General features: G+C 45.3%; 1 protein-coding gene across 14 annotated transcripts in view; it reads left to right on the top strand.

The window, feature by feature from the left end:
- The first annotated feature begins 1577 nt into the window (after positions 1 to 1577).
- The window catches only part of TANC1 (tetratricopeptide repeat, ankyrin repeat and coiled-coil containing 1), a 344685-nt gene continuing 339440 nt past the window's right edge, over positions 1578 to 6822 (top strand). For 7 of the 14 annotated variants that reach the window (XM_060177863.1, XM_060177862.1, XM_060177866.1 and 4 more), the window contains exon 1: positions 1585 to 1724. The gene's annotated coding sequence lies outside the window, so the exon portion shown is untranslated. Of the gene's footprint in view, positions 1849 to 2688; positions 2808 to 6822 lie in introns of all 14 variants that reach the window. The other 7 variants (XM_060177864.1, XM_060177859.1, XM_060177858.1 and 4 more) reach the window with 5 other exon arrangements.

Raw genomic sequence — 6822 nt, 5'->3', positions numbered from 1 at the left:
ATATTTTTTATCATTAAGGTTGTTGTATGATTTTCTTGCCTATTGTTGAAACATTGATGACTTTTATCATTTCATTCCAATTAAATACTATCATATTTTTCAGCAACAAAATATTTTAGAGTAAGTCGGTAGTTTTTCTGATATTTTATTTTAAATACTCATATCCTGCTTTATTTCATGAAGTCATTAAGATTACTAGTAAGTATGTCTACTGTTCAAATATCAGCACAGTAGTAATGGGGACTTTGAAACGTTATGAAATAAAACCAGTAAATCTTTTATTTATGTAGAGAGTTGTGATTTTATTTCTTGTCCCTTTTCACAAGCCCTTTAAATAGACACTCTTCTCACAGGATATCTTTATAGTGGAAAACTTTACATGAGGTTGAAGTTTTTATGGGGAAACTTGTTAAAAACAGTTGTCTTTAAAGGCTGGTTTGCCACAGCAAGGTTAGGGGTTGCCAATAAATCCATTACAACAACTTCTGTATTCTCTGCTCCAGACATACCAAGAGGGTGACCCATGTTCAATTCCTGCAGGCCGGCCACACAGGGGAGCAACACTAGTGGTGCAGTTTCTGTGACCCAGACAGGTCTAAAGTACTTGGAGTGTGGAGTGGGCAGAGACCACCATTATGTTAGTTGGTAGTCTTGGATACCTGGGGGTTGCTAACAACCCCACCCAGGTTTTCGCTCTGCTGGTGAAAAACAAAATGTTTTGGAACCTCCATAATTTAATTTACTGCTACCAACAGAAACAATAATAGCATCTTTGTGTGTCTCCTCTCTCCATATCTCCTTCTTCTCTCACACAGAATCACTAGCCACAAAGTGCCAGTCCCAAAACCATCACTGGAAGTGGCACACTAGGCCCTGGACATCCTTAATTCATTTTTTGGGAAAGGAAAACAGAGTAGTCGAAAGGCAACCACTTTGGCTTATTGTAATTATTGATTTTCTTTTTTTTTAACTTACTATTTTTTTTAAGGAGAACACTACTAAGCTCTGAACCTGGGGCTTTGGAGACCTTGACATTAAAGTTTTTGGCATAGCCACTATACTATCTCTTGAGCTTTGTTTATTCTTGCCTCAAAACGTGTGTGAGTTCAGGAATGTCACTGTAGCCACCCCAAAGCCTTCACTAAAACTATGGCTTGGTTAATTGCTCCCATATGAACTCTTTGACTTAAAAGAAAAAAAAAATCAGCATGGAGGGGGAGGGGGTCCAGTCACTTTACTGATTCTAAGAATTAGAGTTGGGGTGTGTGGGGGAGACTATCCATCCATTCATTTAGATCTAGTCCCCGAGCGTCCCAAGCGTCGCAGCCTCCTGGGACAGCATAGGCCCTTGCCCTCCCCCCACTCCTTCCTGGGAAGCGCGGGACCAGGGTTCAGAAAGATCAAGCGCCAGCGGGTCTTGGGAAAAGCTGCAGCCTGGGCGGGAGGGGCGGGGGAGGGGCTGCCCGAGAGGCGGACGCGCGAGAGGAAGGTGCCTTCGGGAACACGCTCAAGGGCGGGGATTCGCGCTGCCAATGAGGCCCCGGTGTGGGCCGTGCGAGGCGGGGGAAGGGGGCAGATTGCAGCTCTAGCTGTGGCAGCTGCGGGAGAGGCGGCGGTCTGGAGCCAGGGGGAGAGGCAGCGGAGGAGCGTCGAGCGGGGCCGCGCCCAGCAGCCTGGCCCTGGGGGTGGGGAAGCGACCGAGGAGCTGGAAACTTTCCCAGCAGGTAACTCTCCTCGCCCGGACGTAGCCGCTGGCCTCTGTGCGTCCAAGGCAGGGCCAGCTGCCTCGGTGTGGAGCGCTGGAGAAGGTCCCAGAGAAGAGGAAAGGGTGATGGGGAGAATGGAAAGGTATGTGGGAAAGTTTCTAGGCCTCCACCCTTCTCTGTTGGGCACTCTATAGAGAGCTTTCCTCGGATAAGCACGGACATGTTGGGCGTTCCGGGCCTTGATCCTGGCGGCTCTGGGGACTACGCGCCTTCCTAGATTCACAGTCCCCCTCGCGTCCGACCCAATCGGCTCTCGGCGCGGAGCTGGGGTTCAGGGCCATCGGGAACGCGCAGAGAGACACGCTGGAGTTTTGAACACCCCCATGCCGGGTGCGCCTGCTAGCCCCCTTTCCCACCTCTGTAGCCCTGGCTTGGCAAGGGCCTGGGCCGCACCTGGTACCTGGGACAGGGAGGACGGGAGACGAGCGCCTGGCACGGCTGGGTCGTCCCCCCCCCCGCCCCCCCCGGAATGTAAGGGTGCTTGGGTCTGTAAGGGTGTTCAGGTCTCGAAGTTGGTGCTAGTGAACTTCATCTGCGGGGCAGAAGGGTTAGTACAGCCCTAGTCTGATCTGAAAATGTTGCTTCGTTTTCAAGAACACCGCGATCACCATATCCACGTTCTTGTTTTGGGGTGTGGGGAGGGGAAGTGCACTAGAATTAGACATTGACTAGGAGCTGAAAAAGATGAAGCCTTTATGTTCTTGGAAGATAGTCATGGGAGTTGGAGGAGGCTGTCAGAGAACACAGTCTTTCTGGAGGTCTTCGGGGTGCGGGCGCCCAATGTTGGGTGTGTGTGTGTGTGTGTGGGGGGGCTCCTGAACTACTTTTCGAACGACTGGAAAGGAAGCCCTAGCACTGTATAGCGTGTTTGCAGACAGGACTATCTCTGGACCGATGTTTCGAAAACTTACTTGCTGCATAGGCTCGGCGGGAGAAAATGCGGCGGTGGCCGGGTGGAGGACGGCACCGCAGCCAGCCGACCAAAGGACGCGGCTCTAGGCAACTGTCTTCTGCTCTCAACGTCCTGCGAAAGACTTCCAGGTGCGGCAGATACTTGAACCTCAGACGGTGGGGTTTTCTCACAAGCCTTGTTACTTGTCTGAAGTCAACTGCGGGAGGCTGGGAGGGCACCTTCATCTTGAACTTGACCCCCGGAACATTGCAGTCTGGGTGGATTGCTAGGTATAAGCGAAACTGATTCTTGTCTTGGGATGGGCCTCGAACTCGGGTGCGGACAGGAAGTGTGTCTGGACCGGATCTTTGGGCGAAGAGTTTAGGGCTAATCTGTTAAGTCTGAAAATGCCAGGCCTCTAGATAGCAGAAGTTATCACTATGTTTGTATGTTTGTATGTGTTGAGGATGGACGACGGTAGAGGAATAGTGTTTGTTGTTACAAAGGGTTGCTATACACACACACACACACACACACACACACACACACACACACACACATATTTTTTCTGTAGTGGAAATGAAGGGAGTCTTTATGCATTCTCCAGGTCCACTACATCCACCTCCCTTTCCTGGGTCATCTTTATTCTTGCCAGGCTGGCACTTCAGGGGTGGGGGAGGGTATGAAGAAAGCTGTTGTGAAGTTCCACTGGCCAGCTTTGAGGTATCTGCTACTAGGAAGATTCTTGGATTATAACAGCTGCTTTTTGATTGCTGGGAATGAAAGAATTTATGAGTGACTGAGATGTTTATTATGATAGTAGTCTGAATGTTTTACTTTGAGTTGCTTGAAGATCTCACAAGGGATTTTCTCTGGAGTATGCCAGTTTTTGTAAAGTTTGTGGCAGCTAGAATGCTTTGTGGGTGTCAGTCAGATATAGTAAATATATCCCAGTGCTATTAAGATGAAAAGTATGTATGCCAAGAGTAAAAGGAAATATGGTATCTGACATCCTTCAGAACTTCCTCCGAGTGTTGCCTCTATTACCTGCCAAGTTTGGTCCAGGCTTCCGGACTGTTGTGATTTTATAATAACAGATGGGAAATAGTGTCATTGATTTTAGTGGAGGCAGGAAGGTCCAGAAATAAATTCAAGGTCACTTTTTCATGATTTTGTGATGCCACAAACTGAACTTTTGCTGAGATTTGGAAGCAGTGGTTTTTTCTGTTTTCTTGGTTTAACCACCAGAATGCACCAATTATCATAATTTAAGTCCGGCATGGAACTAAAACATAACTGATTCACAGTCAGCCTTTTTTTTTTTTTTCTGCTTCCCATAGCAGCCTGTAGAAAAGGAATATTTTGTCTTCTTAACCACACAATTTATTTGGTGCCAGAGTAGGTTTTTGGTACTGGGTGATTGAAGTTACTGTTATACTATTATTATTATTATTTTTAATTGAGAGAAAGTTATCAGAGCACCATCCTGCTATTTTTTTAGTGCAGTGGTGGAGCCCAGCCCAGTGCCTCACTAGCAAGCAAGTCATTAACTCCATGTTGAGCTACCACCTCCCCACTTCTCCCCTACACTATTTTAAACACAGTGAAATATCCTTGATTAAATTATCCCATTTTTAGGCAATAAGCCCCTTCTAGTTGCTGATTAATTCTTTATATCACAGGCAGTGTTAAAACTAGTATCTCTGGGCTGATAGGCATGTAATACATATAATGCTGTCCACCAGCATAACTGTAATGTTATGGCCATGTTCCATTAGACATTAATTAATTAATTAATTAATTATTGCCTCCAGGCTTATTGCTGGGCTCAGTGCACCCTGAACCATGAATCCACTGCTCATGTTGGCCATTTTTTCCCTTTTGTAGTTCTTGTTTTTTATTGTTGTGGTGGTTATTGTTGTTGTTATTGCTGTTGTTGTCGTTGGATAGGACAGAGAGAAATGGAGCAAGGAGGGGAAGACAGGGGGAAGAGAGAGACACCTGCAGACCTGCTTCACCACTTGTGAACCAGGGGAACCGGGGAACTTAGCCAGTCTTTGCGCTTTGCGCCATGTGCGCTTAACTCCCTTCGTCAATGCCCCCCCCCATTAGACATTTCTAACCTAACTATACAGTTTTTGTTCACATTGAGTTCAAAATAGGCGTTGGGGGGGGCTGGTAGTGGCACACCTGGTTTAATGTACACATTACAGTGCCCAAGGACCTGCCCCTGTTCTCACATGCAGAAAGGAAGCTTCATGAATGGGGAACCAGTGCTGCAGGTTTTTCTGTTTCTTCCTCTTTGTTTCCCCCTTCCCTCTTAATTTCTCTCTGTCTTTATCCAAAATATATATCCAAAATAGGTTGTGAATCTCATAACCAGATTTTTGTTTTTAGGTTTCTGATGAAAAGTTTGGCTTGATTTAAGTTACAGGAGTAAAGTTTATAAAAGTAGGGTTTGTACTTATAGCTGGCAAGAAATTTGTCTTAGTTTTTAGGATAGATTTGTTTTATAAAGTCTTTCATATGCATATTTTAGTGGTGTAGTGGTGGTGGCAAAGCTAGAAACTCTCTTCACACTTCTTCCAATTTACAAGTGTTCTTTATTTCCTTTTTTTTTTTTTTTTTTTTTTTGCCTTCAGGGCTGTTGCTGGGGCTCCGGTGTCTGAACTACAAACCCACTGCTCCTGGAAGCCATTTTTTCCCCATTTTATTGCCCTTATTGTTATTGTTGCTGTTGATGTTGTTGGATAGGACAGAGAGAAACCAAGAGAGGAGGGGAAGATAGAGAGGGGGAAGAGAAAGATAGACACCTGCAGAGCTTCACTACTTGTGAAGAGACCTCCTTGCAGGTGGGGATTGAACCAGGATCCTTATGCCGGTCCTTGCGCTTTGTGCCATGTGCACTTAGTCCGCTGCGTTAGCGTCCTGCCCCCTTTTTTTCCTTTTTAAAAATTAATTTATTTTTATTGATAGGACGTAGAGAAACTGAGGGGGAGGGGAAATGAGAAAGAAAGAAAAAGAGACCTGCTTCACTGCATGTAAAGCATCCCCCCTGTAGGTGGGGAGCTGGGCCTAGAATATGGGTTTATTATTATTATTATTATTAATAATTTAATAATGGTTGACAAGATTGTAGGATAAGAGGGTTACAGTTCCCACCACCTGAGTTCCCTATCCCATCCCCTCTATTGGGAGCCTTCCTATTCTTTATCCCTCAGGGAGGATTGGACCCAGGATCACTATGGGGTGCAGAAGGTCAAAGTTCTGGCTTCTGTAATTGCTTTTCTACTGGACATTGGTGTTGACTGGTCAATCCGTACTCCCAGCCTGTTGCTATCTTTCCCTAATGGGGCAGGGGTCTGGAGAGGTGGGGTTCCAGGACATATTGGTGAAGTCATCTGCCCAGGGAAGTCGGGTTAGCATCATGGTAGCAATGGCAATTTGGTGGCTGAAAAGCATTAAGATATAAAGCAGAACAAATTGTTTAATAATCAGGAACCTAAAGGTAAGAATATAGCAGGTGAGATTTGGAGCATCCATTTTGGAAAAAGCTAGTTGATCTATTTTAGGCATATTCCAAGGGGCCCATGACTTTACTAGTTCTTGTCTGAGTCCAACAGCTAACATGCAGGTGGGCTAAAGGTATTGTCTGGGGAGATGGTGTCAGATTTGGAAATAGGACTTTGAAAGCTGGGTCAGGGAAGAGAGCAGCTCTCTAATATAGGAAAAATATATAAGTACTGCTAACTATAGACCCCATTGATTGGATCTGGAGCCCACAAAAGCATATTCTTTTTTTTTTTTTTTAAAGTTTATTTGTTTTAGATAAAGGAGATAAAGAGTAAAAGAGAGCATGACCCGAAGCTTCCTTCAAAGCTATGGGAGCCAGTCTTGAGCCTGGGTCATGTACCTGGCAAAGTAGCACACTAACCAAGTGAGCTATTTTGCTTGTCTCAAAAACATGTAATGTAGAAAACTCTTAAGTCTTACTGTGCTTTGGTTTTCTTATAGTTAGCATCACTAAAATGGGTTATTTATGCTAAAGTTGTGATTTTCCAAGACTGAGAAATTCTGGTGGTCTGGAGCCATTGCTGTAATACTAGAAAACTACATTGGGGGTTATAAGAAGCATTACTTGAGTATTTTTTTCTTGATTCTTCA

The sequence above is a fragment of the Erinaceus europaeus genome, chromosome 18, assembly GCF_950295315.1.
Source record: "Erinaceus europaeus chromosome 18, mEriEur2.1, whole genome shotgun sequence".
Taxonomy (NCBI): Eukaryota; Metazoa; Chordata; class Mammalia; order Eulipotyphla; family Erinaceidae; genus Erinaceus; species Erinaceus europaeus.
This window is presented reverse-complemented; position numbering and strand designations above follow the sequence as displayed.